The sequence below is a fragment of the Podarcis muralis genome, chromosome 12 (genome assembly GCF_964188315.1).
Source record: "Podarcis muralis chromosome 12, rPodMur119.hap1.1, whole genome shotgun sequence".
Lineage (NCBI taxonomy): Eukaryota > Metazoa > Chordata > Lepidosauria > Squamata > Lacertidae > Podarcis > Podarcis muralis.
Genome location: NC_135666.1, coordinates 46,104,612 through 46,127,629, shown reverse-complemented (window position 1 = coordinate 46,127,629; position 23,018 = coordinate 46,104,612).

Below are 23,018 nucleotides of genomic sequence, written 5' to 3'. Positions count from 1 at the left end.
AGCTTGAAAATGCTTCCCTGAAAGTTTGGCGATGGAAACAGAAGGCCTTTTACCACAGGACAAGAAATCAGCCCTCAAAAACTTAACCGGCAGAAAATACTTTTTTTTGAAAAAATCGCTAAGCCCCGGGGTCACAATTTCAGCAAAAATCTGACTTTCGGCAATTCACTCAAAAATGGTGCCAACCGGTTGCAAATGCTCCCCTGAAAGCTTTGGCGATGGAAACAGAAGGCCTTTTATCACAGGACAAGAAATCAGCCCTCAAAAACTTAACCGGAAGAAAATATTTTTTTGAAAAAATCCCTAAGCCCCGGGGTCACAATTTCAGCAAAAATCTGACTTTTGGCAGTTCACTCAAAAATGGTGCCAACCGGTTGCAAATGCTCCGCTGAACGCTTTGGTGATGGAAACAGAAGGCCTTTCATCACAGCACAAGAAATCAGCCCTCAAAAACTTAACCGGCAGAAAATATTTTTTTGAAAAAATCTGACTTTTGGCAATTCACTCAAAAATGTTGCCAAAAGCTTGAAAATGCTCCCCTGAAAGGTTTGGCACACAAAACAGAAGTATTTTTATCACAGGACAAGAAATCAGCCCTCAAAAACTTAACTGGCAGAAAATATTTTTTTGAAAAATTCCCTAAGCCCCGGGGTCACAATTTCAGCAAAAATCTGACTTTTGGCAATTCACTCAAAAATGGTGCCAAAAGCTTTAAAATGCTCTCCTGAAAAGTTTGGCACTCGAAACAGAAGGCTTTTTGTCAAAGGACAAGAAATCAGCCCTCAAAACTTAACCGGCAGGAAATATTTTTTTGAAAAAATCCCTAAGCCCCGGGGTCACAATTTCAGCAAAAATCTGACTTTTGGCAATTCACTCAAAAATGGTGCCAAAAGCTTGAAAATGCTCCGCTTAAAGCTTTGGCGATGGAAACAGAAAGCTTTTTATCACAGGACAAGAAATCAGCCCTCAAAAACTTAACCAGCAGAAAATATTTTTTGGAAAAAATCCCTAAGCCCCGGGGTCACAATTTCAGCAAAAATCTGACTTTTGGCAATTCACTAAAAAATGGTGCCAACCGGTTGTAAATGCTCCCCTGAAACTTTGGCGATGGAAACAGAAGGCCTTTTATCACAGGACAAGAAATCAGCCCTCAAAAACTTAACCGGCAGAAAATATTTTTTTGAAAAAATCCCTAAGCCCCGGGGTCACAATTTCAGCAAAAATCTGACTTTTGGCAATTCACTCAAAAATGGTGCCAAAAGCTTGAAAATGCTCCGCTGAAAGCTTTGGCGATGGAAACAGAAGGCTTTTTATCACAGGACAAGAATTCAGCCCTCAAAAACTTAACCGGCACAAAATATTTTTTTGAAAAAATCCCTAAGCCCCGGGGTCACAATTTCAGCAAAAATCTGACTTTTGGCAGTTCGATCAAAAATGGTTCCAAAAGCTTGAAAATGCTGCGCTGAAAGCTTTGGCCATGGAAACAGAAGGCTTTTTATCACAGGACAAGAAATCATCCCTCAAAAACTTATCCGGCAGAAAATATTTTTTTGAAAAAATCCCTAAGCCCCGGGGTCACAATTTCAGCAAAAATCTGACTTTTGGCAGTTCGATCAAAAATGGTTCCAAAAGCTTGAAAATGCTCCGCTGAAAGCTTTGGCGATGGAAACAGAAGGCTTTTTATCACAGGACAAGAAATCAGCCCTCAAATACCATGCGGACTGGTGGGCCAAAGTCCTGGCGACCATCTTCGATGCCGTTAACAACTCTGGAATGATCCCGGAAGTATGGAAGGACGCTATTATCGTTCCAATCCACAAAAAGGGCTCACCAGATGACCCAGGAAATTACAGAAATATCAGTCTGCTCTCAATAGTGGGGAAACTGTATGCCCGCTTCCTGTTGAGCAGACTTACCCAATGGGCCGAAGAGAAAAAATTAATTGGGCCCGAACAAGCTGGATTCCGCCCAAAACAGTCAACAATTAATCATATTCTAATTTTACAGCATCTTGCCTGGAAATATTCCACCCCAAAGGGTGGCCAACTCTGTGTGGCATTCATTGACCTAAAGGCAGCATTCGATAGTATCCCCAGGAGCATCCTCTGGGAAAAACTCACCCGCCGGGGCATCAACAGAAGGCTTCTCTGGCTAATAATCAAACTCCATGAGAACTCAGCGGCCAGAGTGAGACTCTCCCCGGAGGGTGATCTCACCAATCCAATTCCCATTAACAAAGGTGTCCGACAGGGTTGTATATTGGCTCCATTCCTGTTCAATTTGTTCATAAGCGATATGAGGACTCCCCTAATAGAGGCTCAAGAAAGGATTCATGCACCCCGCCTAGCACTTTATCGCTGCCCTTTGTTACTATATGCGGATGACGCAGTCATCCTTTCCTTTTCTAGAGTAGGTCTCAGGAGAGCCTTAAAATTTTTTGGATCATACTGTAATGCAAATTCCCTTACAATTAATTATGGAAAATCTAAGATCCTAATTTTCTCAAAGAGCCGGAAACTCCATAATTGGAGAATTGATGGGAGAGTCATTGAACAAGTCTATAGATTCCAATACTTGGGAGTTTGGTTACAACATAACCTTAGATGGAAGGCCCATGTAGCTTATGTTACAAATAGAGCCAAAGCTATCTCCTTGGCGATCCTGCGATTCTTCTTCACCGATGGGGCCCTTCACATCCCATCGGCGTTGAAAGTGTTCAAGGCCAAGGTGATCCCGACAATTGCTTATGCCATCTCAACTTGGGGGACTTTTGTCAACTTATCTCACCTAGAGGTTATTCAAAATCAGTTTTTAAGAGGGATATTGAAACTGCCCAACTGTGTAAGTAATACAGCGTTACGCATGGAACTTAATACTGTATCCCTGGAAAATGCCCTGTGGAAGTACATACTTTGTCACTGGTTATCTTTATGGCACAATCTCCCAAACTTGTATTTGATACAATGTATGTGGAGGGATGATTTCCAGAGCCCATGGGTAAAAAATTTACAGCTGAAAATTACGGCAATGGGAATCTCCCCATCCAAATTACTAGAGCAGGACATAGTACCAGCTAAAAGAACAGTAACCTCTAAACTAGAGGAGATGGACTTGCAGCAGAAAATGGTGTTGGGCAATGGTACCTGCTCACCTCTAAACCTTGGTTTATTACCCCTCTTAAGGCTCCCAAATTATTTGAATTCCTTAACTTCTTCGGCTCATAGATATGCCTTTATAAAGGCAAGATTCAACACCTTCCCATCGAACGTGCTGAGAAATAGATTTTCCAATGGGCAGATATCACTCTTATGTGACTGTAATTGTGGGGCACCGGAATCGTTGCATCACATAATTCTTGATTGTGCTTTTCACTCGTCGGCCAGGAGCAAGTTTCTTGCTCAATATCTAAAGGGAATCGCCGATGATACGAATGAAGCCAAACTGAGATATTTACTAAATGATGAAGACCCCCTAAGATCACTCACAGTTGCCAGATTCTTGATCAGCATCCTATCCCTAAAGAAGAAAAATAGACTCCTGTGCGGCTCGGATAACCTTTTTAATCCATGATCTATCTTTTAGGATGTAATTAGGTGATATCACCATTGATGTCTTTTATTAATTTATGAGCAGAGGGCGATGTTTATGTTGCAAATTTATTGTAATGTATGATGTTGGTCTTTTGTTTTTGCTTTGCTTTGGTTCTTGTCTGTTTTTTTGTAAGTTTTGGGCGGTTTTAAATTTGGAGGTTTAAGTACATATATGTTGGTATGGGAAATTGTTGTGTAACGGGCCAATGGCCGTAATAAATATAAAGTCAAGTCTGACTTTTGGCAATTCACTCAAGAATGGTGCCAAAAGCTTAAAAATGCTCCGCTGAAAGCTTTGGCGATGGAAACAGAAGGCTTTTTATCACAGGACAAGAAATCAGCCCTCAAAAACTTAACCGGCACAAAATACTTTTTTGAAAAAATCCCTAAGCCCCGGGGTCACAATTTCAGCAAAAATTTGATTTTTGGCAGTTCACTCAAAAATGGTGACAACCGGTTGCAAATGATCCCCTGAAAGCTTTGGCGATGGAAACAGAAGGCCTTTTATCACAGGACAAGAAATCAGCCCTCAAAAACTTAACCGGCAGAAAATATTTTTTTTGAAAAAATCGCTAAGCCCCGGGGTCACAATTTCAGCAAAAATCTGACTTTCGGCAATTCACTTAAAAATGGTGCCAACCGGTTGCAAATGCTCCCCTGAAAGTTTGGCACTCGAAACAGAAGGCTTTTTATCACAGGACAAGAAATCAGCCCTCAAAAACTTAACCGGCAGAAATTTTTTTTTGGAAAAAATCCCTAAGCCCCGGGGTCACAATTTCAGCAAAAATCTGACTTTCGGCAGTTCAATCAAAAATGGTGCCAACCGGTTGCAAATGATCCCCTGAAAGGTTTGGCACTCGAAACAGAAGGCTTTTTATCACAGGACAAGAAATCAGCCCTCAAAAACTTAACCGGGAGAAAATACTTTTTTTTGAAAAAATCGCTAAGCCCCGGGGTCACAATTTCAGCAAAAATCTGACTTTCGGCAATTCACTCAAAAATGGTGCCAACCGGTGGCAAATGCTCCCCTGAAAGCTTTGGCGATGGAAACAGAAGGCCTTTTATCACAGGACAAGAAATCAGCCCTCAAAAACTTAACCGGAAGAAAATATTTTTTTGAAAAAATCCCTAAGCCCCGGGGTCACAATTTCAGCAAAAATCTGACTTTTGGCAGTTCACTCAAAAATGGTGCCAACCGGTTGCAAATGCTCCGCTGAAAGCTTTGGTGATGGAAACAGAAGGCCTTTCATCACAGCACAAGAAATCAGCCCTCAAAAACTTAACCGGCAGAAAATATTTTTTTGAAAAAATCTGACTTTTGGCAATTCACTCAAAAATGTTGCCAAAAGCTTGAAAATGCTCCCCTGAAAGGTTTGGCACACAAAACAGAAGTATTTTTATCACAGGACAAGAAATCAGCCCTCAAAAACTTAACTGGCAGAAAATATTTTTTTGAAAAAATCCCTAAACCCCGGGGTCACAATTTCAGCAAAAATCTGACTTTTGGCAATTCACTCAAAAATGGTGCCAAAAGCTTGAAAATGCTCTCCTGAAAAGTTTGGCACTCGCAACAGAAGGCTTTTTGTCAAAGGACAAGAAATCAGCCCTCAAAACTTAACCGGCAGGAAATATTTTTTTGAAAAAATCCCTAAGCCCCGGGGTCACAATTTCAGCAAAAATCTGACTTTTGGCAATTCACTCAAAAATGGTGCCAAAAGCTTGAAAATGCTCCGCTTAAAGCTTTGGCGATGGAAACAGAAAGCTTTTTATCACAGGACAAGAAATCAGCCCTCAAAAACTTAACCAGCAGAAAATATTTTTTGGAAAAAATCCCTAAGCCCCGGGGTCACAATTTCAGCAAAAATCTGACTTTTGGCAATTCACTCAAAAATGGTGCCAACCGGTTGCAAATGCTCCCCTGAAACTTTGGCGATGGAAACAGAAGGCCTTTTATCACAGGACAAGAAATCAGCCCTCAAAAACTTAACCGGCAGAATTTTTTTTTTTTTTTGAGAAAATCCCTAAGCCCCGGGGTCACAATTTCAGCAAAAATCTGACTTTCGGCAATTCACTTAAAAATGGTGCCAACCGGTTGCAAATTCTCCGCTGAAAGCTTTGGCGATGGAAACAGAAGGCTTTTTATCACAGGACAAGAAATCAGCCCTCAAATACCATGCGGACTGGTGGGCCAAAGTCCTGGCGACCATCTTCGATGCCGTTAACAACTCTGGAATGATCCCGGAAGTATGGAAGGACGCTATTATCGTTCCAATCCACAAAAAGGGCTCACCAGATGACCCAGGAAATTACAGAAATATCAGTCTGCTCTCAATAGTGGGGAAACTGTATGCCCGCTTCCTGTTGAGCAGACTTACCCAATGGGCCGAAGAGAAAAAATTAATTGGGCCCGAACAAGCTGGATTCCGCCCAAAACAGTCAACAATTAATCATATTCTAATTTTACAGCATCTTGCCTGGAAATATTCCACCCCAAAGGGTGGCCAACTCTGTGTGGCATTCATTGACCTAAAGGCAGCATTCGATAGTATCCCCAGGAGCATCCTCTGGGAAAAACTCACCCGCCGGGGCATCGACAGAAGGCTTCTCTGGCTAATAATCAAACTCCATGAGAACTCAGCGGCCAGAGTGAGACTCACCCCGGAGGGTGATCTCACCAATCCAATTCCCATTAACAAAGGTGTCCGACAGGGTTGTATATTGGCTCCATTCCTGTTCAATTTGTTCATAAGCGATATGAGGACTCCCCTAATAGAGGCTCAAGAAAGGATTCATGCACCCCGCCTAGCACTTTATCGCTGCCCTTTGTTACTATATGCGGATGACGCAGTCATCCTTTCCTTTTCTAGAGTAGGTCTCAGGAGAGCCTTAAAATTTTTTGGATCATACTGTAATGCAAATTCCCTTACAATTAATTATGGAAAATCTAAGATCCTAATTTTCTCAAAGAGCCGGAAACTCCATAATTGGAGAATTGATGGGAGAGTCATTGAACAAGTCTATAGATTCCAATACTTGGGAGTTTGGTTACAACATAACCTTAGATGGAAGGCCCATGTAGCTTATGTTACAAATAGAGCCAAAGCTATCTCCTTGGCGATCCTGCGATTCTTCTTCACCGATGGGGCCCTTCACATCCCATCGGCGTTGAAAGTGTTCAAGGCCAAGGTGATCCCGACAATTGCTTATGCCATCTCAACTTGGGGGACTTTTGTCAACTTATCTCACCTAGAGGTTATTCAAAATCAGTTTTTAAGAGGGATATTGAAACTGCCCAACTGTGTAAGTAATACAGCGTTACGCATGGAACTTAATACTGTATCCCTGGAAAATGCCCTGTGGAAGTACATACTTTGTCACTGGTTATCTTTATGGCACAATCTCCCAAACTTGTATTTGATACAATGTATGTGGAGGGATGATTTCCAGAGCCCATGGGTAAAAAATTTACAGCTGAAAATTACGGCAATGGGAATCTCCCCATCCAAATTACTAGAGCAGGACATAGTACCAGCTAAAAGAACAGTAACCTCTAAACTAGAGGAGATGGACTTGCAGCAGAAAATGGTGTTGGGCAATGGTACCTGCTCACCTCTAAACCTTGGTTTATTACCCCTCTTAAGGCTCCCAAATTATTTGAATTCCTTAACTTCTTCGGCTCATAGATATGCCTTTATAAAGGCAAGATTCAACACCTTCCCATCGAACGTGCTGAGAAATAGATTTTCCAATGGGCAGATATCACTCTTATGTGACTGTAATTGTGGGGCACCGGAATCGTTGCATCACATAATTCTTGATTGTGCTTTTCACTCGTCGGCCAGGAGCAAGTTTCTTGCTCAATATCTAAAGGGAATCGCCGATGATACGAATGAAGCCAAACTGAGATATTTACTAAATGATGAAGACCCCCTAAGATCACTCACAGTTGCCAGATTCTTGATCAGCGTCCTATCCCTAAAGAAGAAAAATAGACTCCTGTGCGGCTCGGATAACCTTTTTAATCCATGATCTATCTTTTAGGATGTAATTAGGTGATATCACCATTGATGTCTTTTATTAATTTATGAGCAGAGGGCGATGTTTATGTTGCAAATTTATTGTAATGTATGATGTTGGTCTTTTGTTTTTGCTTTGCTTTGGTTCTTGTCTGTTTTTTTGAAAGTTTTGGGCGGTTTTAAATTTGGAGGTTTAAGTACATATATGTTGGTATGGGAAATTGTTGTGTAACGGGCCAATGGCCGTAATAAATATCAAGTCAAGTCTGTCTTTTGGCAATTCACTCAAAAATGGTGCCAACCGGTTGCAAATGCTCCCCTGAAAGCTTTGGTGATGGAAACAGAAGGCTTTTTATCACAGGACAAGAAATCAGCACTCAAAAACTTAACCGGCAGAAAATATTTTTTTTGAAAAAATCCCTAAGCCCCGGGGTCACAATTTCAGCAAAAATCTGACTTTCGGCAATTCACTTAAAAATGGTGCCAACCGGTTGCAAATGCTCCCCTGAAAGTTTGGCGCTGGAAACAGAAGGCTTTTTATCACAGGACAAGAAATCAGCCCTCAAAAACTTAACCGGCAGAAAATATTTTTTTGAAAAAATCCCTAAGCCCCGGGTCACAATTTCAGCAAAAATCTGACTTTTGGCAGTTCACTCAAAAATGGTGCCAAAAGCTTGAAAATGCTCCGCTAAAAGCTTTGGCGATGGAAACAGAAGGATTTTTATCACAGGACAAGAAATCAGCCCTCAAAAACTTAACCGGCAGAAAATATTTTTTTGAAAAAATCCCTACGCCCCGGGGTCACAATTTCAGCAAAAATCTGACTTTTGGCAGTTCACTCAAAAATGGTGCCAAAAGCTTGAAAATGCTCCGCTGAAAGTTTGGCGATGAAAACAGAAGGCCTTTTATCACAGGACAAGAAATCAGCCCTCAAAAACTTAACCGGCAGAAAATATTTTTTTTGAAAAAACCCCTAAGCCCCGGGGTCACAATTTCAGCAAAAATCTGACTTTCGGCAATTCACTCAAAAATGGTGCCAACCGGTTGCAAATGCTCCCCTGAAAGTTTGGCGATGGAAATAGAAGGCCTTTTATCACAGGACAAGAAATCAGCCCTCAAAAACTTAAGCGGCAGAAAATATTTTTTTGAAAAAATCCCTAAGCCCCGGGGTCACAATTTCAGCAAAAATCTGACTTTCGGCAATTCACTCAAAAATGGTGCCAACCGGTAGCAAATGCTCCCCTGAAAGTTTGGCGATGGAAACAGAAGGCCTTTTATCACAGGACAAGAAATCAGCCCTCAAAAACTTAACCGGCAGAAAATATTTTTTTTGAAAAAATCCCTAAGCCCCGGGGTCACAATTTCATCAAAAATCTGACTTTTCGCAATTCTCTCAAAAATGGTGCCAAAAGCTTGAAAATGCTCCCCTGAAAGGTTTGGCACTCAAAGCAGAAGGCTTTTTATCACAGGACAAGAAATCAGCCCTCAAAAACTTAACCGGCAGAAAATATTTTTTTGAAAAAATCCCTAAGGCCCGGGGTCACAATTTCAGCAAAAATCTGACTTTTGGCAGTTCACTCAAAAATTGTCCCAACCGGTTGCAAATGCTCCCCTGACAAGTTTGGCACTCAAAAGAGAAGGATTTTTTGTCACAGGACAAGAAATCAGCCCTCAAAAACTTAACCGGCAGAAAATATTTTTTGTTAAAAAATCCCTAAGCCCCGGGGGTCACAATTTCAGCAAAAATCTGAGTTTCGGCAATTCACTTAAAAATGGTGCCAAAAGCTTGAAAATGCTCCCCTGAAAGGTTTGGCACTCAAAACAGAAGGCTTTTTATCACAGGACAAGAAATCAGCCCTCAAAAACTTATCCGGCAGAAAATATTTTTTTGAAAAAATCCCTAAGCCCCGGGGTCACAATTTCAGCAAAAATCTGACTTTTGGCAGTTCACTCAAAAATGGTGCCAACCGGTTGCAAATGCTCCCCTGAAAGCTTTGGCGATGGAAACAGAAGGCTTTTTATCACAGGACAAGAAATCAGCCCTCAAAAACTTAACCGGCAGAAAATATTTTTTTAAAAAATCCCTAAGCCCCGGGGTCACAATTTCAGCAAAAATCTGACTTTTGGCAGTTCACTCAAAAATGGTGCCAAAAGATTGAAAATGCTCCGCTGAAAGTTTGGCGATGAAAACAGAAGGCCTTTTATCACAGGACAAGAAATCAGCCCTCAAAAACTTAACCGGCAGAAAATATTTTTTTGAAAAAATCCCTAAGCCGGGCCCGGGGTCACAATTTCAGCAAAAATCTGACTTTTGGCAATTCACTCAAAAATGGTGCCAAAAGCTTGAAAATGCTCCCCTGAAAGGTTTGGCACTCAAAAGAGAAGGATTTTTATCACAGGACAAGAAATCAGCCCTCAAAAACTTAACCGACAGAAAATATTTTTTTGAAAAAATCCCTAAGCCCCGGGGTCACAATTTCAGCAAAAATCTGACTTTTGGCAATTCACTCAAAAATGGTCCCAACCGGTTGCAAATGCTCCCCTGACAAGTTTGGCACTCAAAAGAGAAGGATTTTTTGTCACAGGACAAGAAATCAGCCCTCAAAAACTTAACCGGCAGAAAATATTTTTTGTTAAAAAATCCCTAAGCCCCGGGGGTCACAATTTAAGCAAAAATCTGACTTTTGGCAATTCACTCAAAAATGGTGCCAACCGGTTGCAAAGGCTGCCCTGAAAGCTTTGGCGATGGAAACAGAAGGCTTTTTATCACAGGACAAGAAATCAGCCCTCAAAAACTTATCCGGCAGAAAATATTTTTTTGAAAAAATCCCTAAGCCGCGGGGTCACAATTTCAGCAAAAATCTGACTTTTGGCAGTTCACTCAAAAATGGTGCCAACTGGTTGCAAATGCTCCCTAGAAAGCTGTGGCGATGGAAACAGAAGGCTTTTTATCACAGGACAAGAAATCAGCCCTCAAAAACTTATCCGGCAGAAAATATTTTTTTGAAAAAATCCCTAAGCCGCGGGGTCACAATTTCAGCAAAAATCTGACTTTTGGCAGTTCACTCAAAAATGGTGCCAACTGGTTGCAAATGCTCCCTAGAAAGCTGTGGCGATGGAAACAGAAGGCTTTTTATCACAGGACAAGAAATCAGCCCTCAAAAACTTAACCGGAAGAAAATATTTTTTTGAAAAAATCCCTAAGCCCCGGGGTCACAATTTCAGCAAAAATCTGACTTTTGGCAGTTCACTCAAAAATGGTGCCAACCGGTTGCAAATGCTCCCCTGAAAGCTTTGGCGATGGAAACAGAAGGCTTTTTATCACAGGACAAGAAATCAGCCCTCAAAAACTTTAGCGGCAGAAAATATTTTTTTGAAAAAATCCCTAAGCCCCGGGGTCCCAATTTCAGCAAAAATCTGACTTTTGGCAATTCACTCAAAAATGGTGCCAACCGGTTGCAAATGCTCCCCTGAAAGCTTTGGCGATGGAAACAGAAGGCCTTTTATCACAGGACAAGAAATCAGCCCTCAAAAACTTAACCGGCAGAAAATATTTTTTTTTAAAAAAATCCCTAAGCCCCGGGGTCACAATTTCAGCAAAAATCTGACTTTCGGCAATTCACTCAAAAATGGTGCCAACCGGTTGCAAATGCTCCCCTGAAAGTTTGGCGATGGAAACAGAAGGCTTTTTATCACAGGACAAGAAATCAGCCCTCAAAAACTTAACCGGCAGAAAATATTTTTTTTGAAAAAATCCCTAAGCCCCGGGGTCACAATTTCAGCAAAAATCTGACTTTCGGCAATTCACTCAAAAATGGTGCCAAAAGCTTGAAAATGCTCCCCTGAAAGGTTTGGCACTCAAAACAGAAGGCTTTTTATCACAGGACAAGAAATCAGCCCTCAAAAACTTAACCGGCAGAAAATATTTTTTTGAAAAAATCCCTAAGGCCCGGGGTCACAATTTCAGCAAAAATCTGACTTTTGGCAGTTCACTCAAAAATGGTCCCAACCGGTTGCAAATGCTCCCCTGACAAGTTTGTCACTCAAAAGAGAAGGATTTTTTGTCACAGGACAAGAAATCAGCCCTCAAAAACTTAACCGGCAGAAAATATTTTTTTGAAAAAATCCCTAAGCCCCGGGGGTCACAATTTCAGCAAAAATCTGAGTTTCGGCAATTCACTTAAAAATGGTGCCAAAAGCTTGAAAATGCTCCCCTGAAAGGTATGGCACTCAAAACAGAAGGCTTTTTATTACAGGACAAGAAATCAGCCCTCAAAAACTTATCCGGCAGAAAATATTTTTTTGAAAAAATCCCTAAGCCCCGGGTTCACAATTTCAGCAAAAATCTGATTTTTGGCAGTTCACTCAAAAATGGTGCCAACCGGTTGCAAATGCTCCCCTGAAAGCTTTGGCGATGGAAACAGAAGGCTTTTTATCACAGGACAAGAAATCAGCCCTCAAAAACTTAACCGGCAGAAAATATTTTTTTTGAAAAAATCCCTAAGCCCCGGGGTCACAATTTCAGCAAAAAACTGACTTTCGGCAATTCACTCAAAAATGGTGCCAACCGGTAGCAAATGCTCCCCTGAAAGTTTGGCGATGGAAACAGAAGGCTTTTTATCACAGGACAAGAAATCAGCCCTCAAAAACTTAACCGGCAGAAATTTTTTTTTTAAAAAAAATCCCTAAACCCCGGGGTCACAATTTCATCAAAAATCTGACTTTTCGCAATTCTCTCAAAAATGGTGCCAAAAGCTTGAAAATGCTCCCCTGAAAGGTTTGGCACTCAAAACAGAAGGCTTTTTATCACAGGACAAGAAATCAGCCCTCAAAAACTTAACCGGCAGAAAATATTTTTTTGAAAAAATCCCTAAGGCCCGGGGTCACAATTTCAGCAAAAATCTGACTTTTGGCAGTTCACTCAAAAATGGTCCCAACCGGTTGCAAATGCTCCCCTGACAAGTTTGGCACTCAAAAGAGAAGGATTTTTTGTCACAGGACAAGAAATCAGCCCTCAAAAACTTAACCGGCAGAAAATATTTTTTGTTAAAAAATCCCTAAGCCCCGGGGGTCACAATTTCAGCAAAAATCTGAGTTTCGGCAATTCACTTAAAAATGGTGCCAAAAGCTTGAAAATGCTCCCCTGAAAGGTATGGCACTCAAAACAGAAGGCTTTTTATCACAGGACAAGAAATCAGCCCTCAAAAACTTACCGGCAGAAAATATTTTTTTGAAAAAATCCCTAAGCCGCGGGGTCACAATTTCAGCAAAAATCTGACTTTTGGCAGTTCACTCAAAAATGGTGCCAACTGGTTGCAAATGCTCCCTAGAAAGCTGTGGCGATGGAAACAGAAGGCTTTTTATCACAAGACAAGAAATCAGCCCTCAAAAACTTAACCGGCAGAAAATATTTTTTTGAAAAAATCCCTAAGCCCCGGGGTCACAATTTCAGCAAAAATCTGACTTTTGGCAGTTCACTCAAAAATGGTGCCAAAAGCTTGAAAATGCTCCGCTGAAAGTTTGGCGATGGAAACAGAAGGCCTTTTATCACAGGACAAGAAATCAGCCCTCAAAAACTTAACCGGCAGAAAATATTTTTTTTGAAAAAATCCCTAAGCCCCGGGGTCACAATTTCAGCAAAAATCTGACTTTTGGCAGTTCACTCAAAAATGGTGCCAAAAGCTTGAAAATGCTCCGCTGAAAGCTTTGGCGATGGAAACAGAAGGCCTTTTAACACAGGACAAGAAATCAGCCCTCAAAAACTTAACCGGCAGAAAATATTTTTTTTGAAAAAATCCCTAAGCCCCCGGGATCACAATTTGAGCAAAAATCTGACTTTCGGCAATTCACTCAAAAATGGTTCCAACCGGTTGCAAATGCTCCCCTGAAAGTTTGGTGATGGAAACAGAAGGCCTTTTATCACAGGACAAGAAATCAGCCCTCAAAAACTTAAGCGGCAGAAAATATTTTTTTGAAAAAATCCCTAAGCCCCGGGGTCACAATTTCAGCAAACATCTGACTTTTGGCAGTTGAAGCAAAAATGGTGCCAAAAGCTTGAAAATGCTCCTTTGAATGGTTTGGCCCTCGAAACAGAAGGCTTTTTATCAAAGGGCAAGAAATCAGCCCTCAAAAACTTTAGCGGCAGAAAATATTTTTTTGAAAAAATCCCTAAGCCCCGGGGTCCCAATTTCAGCAAAAATCTGACTTTTGGCAATTCACTCAAAAATGGTGCCAACCGGTTGCAAATGCTCTCCTGAAAGCTTTGGCGATGGAAACAGAAGGCCTTTTATCACAGGACAAGAAATCAGCCCTCAAAAACTTAAGCGGCAGAAAATATTTTTTTTTTAAAAATCCCTAAGCCCCGGGGTCACAATTTCAGCAAAAATCTGACTTTCGGCAATTCACTCAAAAATGGTGCCAACCGGTTGCAAATGCTCCCCTGAAAGTTTGGCGATGGAAACAGAAGGCTTTTTATCACAGGACAAGAAATCAGCCCTCAAAAACTTAACCGGCAGAAAATATTTTTTTTGAAAAAATCCCTAAGCCCCGGGGTCACAATTTCAGCAAAAATCTGACTTTCGGCAATTCACTCAAAAATGGTGCCAACCGGTAGCAAATGCTCCCCTGAAAGTTTGGCGATGGAAACAGAAGGCCTTTTATCACAGGACAAGAAACCAGCCCTCAAAAACTTAACCGGCAGAATTTTTTTTTTGGAAAAAATCCCTAAACCCCCGGGGTCACAATTTCATCAAAAATCTGACTTTTCGCAATTCTCTCAAAAATGGTGCCAAAAGCTTGAAAATGCTCCCCTGAAAGGTTTGGCACTCAAAACAGAAGGCTTTTTATCACAGGACAAGAAATCAGCCCTCAAAAACTTAACCGGCAGAAAATATTTTTTTGAAAAAATCCCTAAGGCCCGGGGTCACAATTTCAGCAAAAATCTGACTTTTGGCAGTTCACTCAAAAATGGTCCCAACCGGTTGCAAATGCTCCCCTGACAAGTTTGTCACTCAAAAGAGAAGGATTTTTTGTCACAGGACAAGAAATCAGCCCTCAAAAACTTAACCGGCAGAAAATATTTTTTTGAAAAAATCCCTAAGCCCCGGGGGTCACAATTTCAGCAAAAATCTGAGTTTCGGCAATTCACTTAAAAATGGTGCCAAAAGCTTGAAAATGCTCCCCTGAAAGGTATGGCACTCAAAACAGAAGGCTTTTTATTACAGGACAAGAAATCAGCCCTCAAAAACTTATCCGGCAGAAAATATTTTTTTGAAAAAATCCCTAAGCCCCGGGTTCACAATTTCAGCAAAAATCTGATTTTTGGCAGTTCACTCAAAAATGGTGCCAACCGGTTGCAAATGCTCCCCTGAAAGCTTTGGCGATGGAAACAGAAGGCTTTTTATCACAGGACAAGAAATCAGCCCTCAAAAACTTAACCGGCAGAAAATATTTTTTTTGAAAAAATCCCTAAGCCCCGGGGTCACAATTTCAGCAAAAATCTGACTTTCGGCAATTCACTCAAAAATGGTGCCAACCGGTAGCAAATGCTCCCCTGAAAGTTTGGCGATGGAAACAGAAGGCTTTTTATCACAGGACAAGAAATCAGCCCTCAAAAACTTAACCGGCAGAAATTTTTTTTTTTGAAAAAATCCCTAAACCCCGGGGTCACAATTTCATCAAAAATCTGACTTTTCACAATTCTCTCAAAAATGGTGCCAAAAGCTTGAAAATGCTCCCCTGAAAGGTTTGGCACTCAAAACAAAAGGCTTTTTATCACAGGACAAGAAATCAGCCCTCAAAAACTTAACCGGCAGAAAATATTTTTTTGAAAAAATCCCTAAGGCCCGGGGTCACAATTTCAGCAAAAATCTGACTTTTGGCAGTTCACTCAAAAATGGTCCCAACCGGTTGCAAATGCTCCCCTGACAAGTTTGGCACTCAAAAGAGAAGGATTTTTTGTCACAGGACAAGAAATCAGCCCTCAAAAACTTAACCGGCAGAAAATATTTTTTGTTAAAAAATCCCTACGCCCCGGGGGTCACAATTTCAGCAAAAATCTGAGTTTCGGCAATACACTTAAAAATGGTGCCAAAAGCTTGAAAATGCTCCCCTGAAAGGTATGGCACTCAAAACAGAAGGCTTTTTATCACAGGACAAGAAATCAGCCCTCAAAAACTTACCGGCAGAAAATATTTTTTTGAAAAAATCCCTAAGCCCCAGGGTCACAATTTCAGCAAAAATCTGACTTTTGGCAGTTCACTCAAAAATGGTGCCAACCGGTTGCAAATGCTCCGCTGAAAGTTTGGCAATGAAAACAGAAGGCCTTTTATCACAGGACAAGAAATCAGCCCTCAAAAACTTAACCGGCAGAAAATATTTTTTTTGAAAAAATCCCTAAGCCGGGCCCGGGGTCACAATTTCAGCAAAAATCTGACTTTTGGCAGTTCACTCAAAAATGGTGCCAACCGGTTGCAAATGCTCCCTAGAAAGCTGTGGTGATGGAAACAGAAGGCTTTTTATCACAGGACAAGAAATCAGCCCTCAAAAACTTAACCGGAAGAAAATATTTTTTTGAAAAAATCCCTAAGCCCCGGGGTCACAATTTCAGCAAAAATCTGACTTTTGGCAGTTCACTCAAAAATGGTGCCAACCGGTTGCAAATGCTCCCCTGAAAGCTTTGGCGATGGAAACAGAAGGCTTTTTATCACAGGACAAGAAATCAGCCCTCAAAAACTTAACCGGCAGAAAATATTTTTTTGAAAAAATCCCTAAGCCCCGGGGTCACAATTTCAGCAAAAATCTGACTTTTGTCAGTTCACTCAAAAATGGTGCCAAAAGCTTGAAAATGCTCCGCTGAAAGTTTGGCGATGGAAACAGAAGGCCTTTTATCACAGGACAAGAAATCAGCCCTCAAAAACTTAACCGGCAGAAAATATTTTTTTTGAAAAAATCCCTAAGCCCCGGGGTCACAATTTCAGCAAAAATCCGACTTTTGGCAGTTCACTCAAAAATCGTGCAAAAAGCTTGAAAATGCTCCGCTGAAAGCTTTGGCGATGGAAACAGAAGGCCTTTTATCACAGGACAAGAAATCAGCCCTCAAAAATTTAACCGGCAGAAAATATTTTTTTTAAAAAAATCCCTAAGCCCCCGGGGTCACAATTTCAGCAAAAATCTGACTTTCGGCAATTCACTCAAAAATGGTGCCAACCGGTTGCAAATGCTCCCCTGAAAGTTTGGTGATGGAAACAGAAGGCCTTTTATCACAGGACAAGAAATCAGCCCTCAAAAACTTAACCGGCAGAAAATATTTTTTTGAAAAAATCCCTAAGCCCCGGGGTCACAATTTCAGCAAACATCTGACTTTTGGCAGTTCAAGCAAAAATGGTGCCAAAAGCTTGAAAATGCTCCTTTGAAAGGTTTGGCCCTCGAAACAGAAGGCTTTTTATCAAAGGGCAAGAAATCAGCCCTCAAAAACTTTAGCGGCAGAAAATATTTTTTTGAAAAAATCACTAAACCCCGGGGTCCCAATTTCAGCAAAAATCTGACTTTTGGCAATTCACTCAAAAATGGTGCCAACCGGTTGCAAATGCTCCCCTGAAAGCTTTGGCGATGGAAACAGAAGTCCTTTTATCACAGGACAAGAAATCAGCCCTCAAAAACTTAACCGGCAGAAAATATTTTTTTTGAAAAAATCCCTAAGCCCCGGGGTCACAATTTCAGCAAAAATCTGACTTTCGGCAATTCACTCAAAAATGGTGCCAACCGGTTGCAAATGCTCCCCTGAAAGTTTGGCGATGGAAACAGAAGGCCTTTTATCACAGGACAAGAAATCAGCCCTCAAAAACTTAACCGGCAGAAAATATTTTTTTGAAAAAATCCCTAAGCCCCGGGGTCACAATTTCAGCAAAAATCTGACTTTTGGCAGTTCACTCAAAAATGGTGCCAAAAGCTTGAAGATGCTCCCCTGAAAGGTTTGGCACTCAAAACAGAAGGATTTTTATCACAGGACAAGAAATCAGCCCTCAAAAACTTATCCGGCAGAAAATATTTTTTTGAAAAAATCCCTAAGCCCCGGGGTCACAATTTCAGCAAAAATCTGACTTTTGGCAATTCTCTCAAAAATGGTGCCAAAAGCTTGAAAATGCTCCCCTGGAAGGTTTGGCACTCAAAACAGAAGGCTTTTTATCACAGGACAAGAAATCAGCCCTCAAAAACTTAACCGGCAGAAAACATTTTTTTTAAAAAAACCCTAAGCCCCGGGGTCATAATTTCAGCAAAAATCTGACTTTTGGCAATTCACTCAAAAATGGTGCCAAAACCTTGAAAATGCTCCCCTTAAAGGTTTGGCACTCAAAAGAGAAGGATTTTTATCACAGGACAAGAAATCAGCCGTCAAAAACTTAACCGACAGAAAATATTTTTTTGAAAAAATCCCTAAGGCCCGGGGTCACAATTTCAGCAAAAATCTGACTTTTGGCAATTCACTCAAAAATGGTCCCAACCGGTTGCAAATGCTCCCCTGACAAGTTTGGCACTCAAAAGAGAAGGATTTTTATCACAGGACAAGAAATCAGCCCTCAAAAACTTATCCGGCAGAAAATATTTTTTTGAAAAAATCCCTAAGCCGCGGGGTCACAATTTCAGCAAAAATCTGACTTTTGGCAGTTCACTCAAAAATGGTGCCAACCGGTTGCAAATGATCCCCTGAAAGTTTGGCGATGGAAACAGAAGGCTTTTTATCACAGTACAAGAAATCAGCCCTCAAAAACTTAACCGGCAGAAATTTTTTTTTGAAAAAATCCCTAAGGCCCGGGGTCACAATTTCAGCAAAAATCTGACTTTTGGCAGTTCACTCAAAAATGGTGCCAACCGGTTGCAAATGCTCCCCTGAAATCTTTGGCGATGGAAACAGAAGGCTTTTTATCACAGGACAAGAAATCAGCCCTCAAAAACTTAACCGGCAGAAAATATTTTTTTTGAAAAAAATCCCTAAGCCCCGGGGTCACAATTTCAGCAAAAATCTGACTTTCGGCAATTCACTCAAAAATGGTGCCAACCGGTAGCAAATGCTCCCCTGAAAGTTTGGCGATGGAAACAGAAGGCCTTTTATCACAGGACAAGAAATCAGCCCTCAAAAACTTAACCGGCAGAAATTTTTTTTTTGAAAAAATCCCTAAGCCCCGGGGTCACAATTTCAGCAAACATCTGACTTTTGGCAGTTCAAGCAAAAATGGTGCCAAAAGCTTGAAAATGCTCCTTTGAAAGGTTTGGCCCTCGAAACAGAAGGCTTTTTATCAAAGGGCAAGAAATCAGCCCTCAAAAACTTTAGCGGCAGAAAATATTTTTTTGAAAAAATCACAAAGCCCCGGGGTCACAATTTCAGCAAAAATCTGACTTTTGGCAATTCTCTCAAAAATGGTGCCAAAAGCTTGAAAATGCTCCCCTGAAAGGTTTGGCACTCAAAACAGAAGGCTTTTTATCACAGGACAAGAAATCAGCCCTCAAAAACTTAACCGGCAGAAAATATTTTTTTGAAAAAATCCCTAAGCCCCGGGGTCACAATTTCAGCAAAAATCTGACTTTTGGCAATTCACTCAAAAATGGTGCCAAAAGCTTGAAAATGCTCCCCTGAAAGGTTTGGCACTCAAAAGAGAAGGATTTTTATCACAGGACAAGAAATCAGCCCTCAAAAACTTAACCGACAGAAAATATTTTTTTGAAAAAATCCCTAAGGCCCGGGGTCACAATTTCAGCAAAAATCTGACTTTTGGCAATTCACTCAAAAATGGTCCCAACCGGTTGCAAATGCTCCCCTGACAAGTTTGGCACTCAAAAGAGAAGGATTTTTATCACAGGACAAGAAATCAGCCCTCAAAAACTTAACCGGCAGAAAATATTTTTTTTGAAAAAATCCCTAAGCCCCGGGGTCACAATTTCAGCAAAAATCTGACTTTTGGCAATTCACTCAAAAATGGTGCCAACCGGTAGCAAATGCTCCGCTGAAAGTTTGGCGATGGAAACAGAAGGCCTTTTATCACAGGACAAGAAATCAGCCCTCAAAAACTTAACCGGCAGAAAATATTTTTTTTGAAAAAATCCCTAAGCCCCGGGGTCACAATTTCAGCAAAAATCTGACTTTCGGCAATTCACTCAAAAATGGTGCCAACCGGTAGCAAATGCTCCCCTGAAAGTTTGGCGATGGAAACAGAAGGCCTTTTATCACATGACAAGAAATCAGCCCTCAAAAACTTAACCAGCAGAAAATATTTTTTTGAAAAAATCCCTAAGGCCCGGGGTCACAATTTCAGCAAAAATCTGACTTTTGGCAATTCACTCAAAAATGGTGCCAACCGGTTGCAAATGCTCCCCTGACAAGTTTGGCACTCAAAAGAGAAGGATTTCTTGTCACAGGACAAGAAATCAGCCCTCAAAAACTTAACCGGCAGAAAATATTTTTTGTTAAAAAATCCCTAAGCCCCGGGGGTCACAATTTCAGCAAAAATCTTACTTTTGGCAATTCTCTCAAAAATGGTGCCAAAAGCTTCAAAATGCTCCCCTGAAAGGTTTGGCCCTCAAAACAGAAGGCTTTTTATCACAGGACAAGAAATCAGCCCTCAAAAACTTAACCAGCAGAAAATATTTTTTTGAAAAAATCCCTAAGGCCCGGGGTCACAATTTCAGCAAAAATCTGACTTTTGGCAATTCACTCAAAAATGGTGCCAACCGGTTGCAAATGCTCCCCTGACAAGTTTGGCACTCAAAAGAGAAGGATTTCTTGTCACAGGACAAGAAATCAGCCCTCAAAAACTTAACCGGCAGAAAATATTTTTTGTTAAAAAATCCCTAAGCCCCGGGGGTCACAATTTCAGCAAAAATCTGACTTTTGGCAATTCACTCAAAAATGGTGCCAACCGGTTGCAAATGCTCCCCAGAAAGCTGTGGCGATGGAAACAGAAGGCTTTTTATCACAGGACAAGAAATCAGCCCTCAAAAACTTAACCGGCAGAAAATATATTTTTTTGAAAAAATCCCTAAGCCGCGGGGTCACAATTTCAGCAAAAATCTGACTTTTGGCAGTTCACTCAAAAATGGTGCCAACCGGTTGCAAATGCTCCCCAGAAAGCTGTGGCGATGGAAACAGAAGGCTTTTTATCACAGGACCAGAAATCAGCCCTCAAAAACTTAACCGGAAGAAAATATTTTTTTGAAAAAATCCCTAAGCCCCGGGGTCACAATTTCAGCAAAAATTTGACTTTTGGCAGTTCACTCAAAAATGGTGCCAACCGGTTGCAAATGCTCCCCTGAAAGCTTTGGCGATGGAAACAGAAGGCTTTTTATCACAGGACAAGAAATCAGCCCTCAAAAACTTAACCGGCAGAAAATATTTTTTTTTGAAAAAATCCCTAAGCCCCGGGGTCACAATTTCAGCAAAAATCTGACTTTTGGCAGTTCACTCAAAAATGGTGCCAAAAGCTTGAAAATGCTCCCCTGAAAGGTTTGGCACTCAAAACAGAAGGATTTTTATCACAGGACAAGAAATCAGCCCTCAAAAACTTATCCGGCAGAAAATATTTTTTTGGAAAAATCCCTAAGCCCCGGGGTCACAATTTCAGCAAAAATCTGACTTTTGGCAGTTCACTCAAAAATGGTGCCAACCGGTTGCAAATGCTCCCCAGAAAGCTGTGGCGATGGAAACAGAAGGCTTTTTATCACAGGACAAGAAATCAGCCCTCAAAAACTTAACCGGCAGAAAATATTTTTTTGAAAAAATCCCTAAGCCCTGGGGTCACAATTTCAGCAAAAATCTGACTTTTGGCAGTTCACTCAAAAATGGTGCCAACCGGTTGCAAATGCTCCCCTGACAAGTTTGGCACTCGAAACAGAAGGCTCTTTATCATAGGAGAAGAAATCAGCCCTCAAAAACTTAACCGGCAGAAAATATTTTTTTGAAAAAATCCCTAAGCCCCGGGGTCACAATTTCAGCAAAAACCTGACTTTTGGCAATTCACTCAAAAATCGTGCCAAAAGCTTGAAAATGCTCTCCTGAAAGGTTTGGCACTCGAAACAAAGGCTTTTTATCACAGGACAAGAAATTAGCCCTCAAAAACTTATCCGGCAGAAAATATTTTTTTGAAAAAATCCCTAAGCCCCGGGGTCACAATTTCAGCAAAAATCTGACTTTTGGCAATTCACTCAAAAATGGTGCCAAAAGCTTGAATATGCTCCCCTGAAAGGTTTGGCACTCAAAACAGAAGGATTTTTATCACAGGACAAGAAATCAGCCCTCAAAAACTTATCCGGCAGAAAATATTTTTTTGAAAAAATCCCTAAGCCCCGGGGTCACAATTTCAGCTAAAATCTGACTTTTGGCAGTTCACTCAAAAATGGTGCCAACCGGTTGAAAATGCTCCCCTGAAAGCTTTGGCGATGGAAACAGAAGGCTTTTTATCATAGGACAAGAAATCAGCCCTCAAAAACTTAACCGGCAGAAAATATTTTTTTTTGAAAAAATCCCTAAGCCCCGGGGTCACAATTTCAGCAAAAATCTGACTTTTGGCAGTTCACTCAAAAATGGTGCCAAAAGCTTGAAAATGCTCCCCTGAAAGGTTTGGCACTCAAAACAGAAGGATTTTTATCACAGGACAAGAAATCAGCCCTCAAAAACTTATCCGGCAGAAAATATTTTTTTGGAAAAATCCCTAAGCCCCGGGGTCACAATTTCAGCAAAAATCTGACTTTTGGCAATTCTCTCAAAAATGGTGCCAAAAGCTTGAAAATGCTCCCCTGGAAGGTTTGGCACTCAAAACAGAAGGCTTTTTATCACAGGACAAGAAATCAGCCCTCAAAAACTTATCCGGCAGAAAATATTTTTTTGAAAAGATCCCTAAGCCGCGGGGTCACAATTTCAGCAAAAATCTGACTTTTGGCAGTTCACTCAAAAATGGTGCCAACCGGTTGCAAATGCTCCCCTGACAAGTTTGGCACTCGAAACAGAAGGCTCTTTATCATAGGAGAAGAAATCAGCCCTCAAAAACTTAACCGGAAGAAAATATTTTTTTTAAAAAATCCCTAAGCCCCGGGGTCACAATTTCAGCTAAAATCTGACTTTTGGCAGTTCACTCAAAAATGGTGCCAACCGGTTGAAAATGCTCCCCTGAAAGCTGTGGCGATGGAAACAGAAGGCTTTTTATCATAGGACAAGAAATCAGCCCTCAAAAACTTAACCGGCAGAAAATATTTTTTTTTGAAAAAATCCCTAAGCCCCGGGGTCACAATTTCAGCAAAAATCTGACTTTTGGCAGTTCACTCAAAAATGGTGCCAAAAGCTTGAAAATGCTCCCCTGAAAGGTTTGGCACTCAAAACAGAAGGATTTTTATCACAGGACAAGAAATCAGCCCTCAAAAACTTATC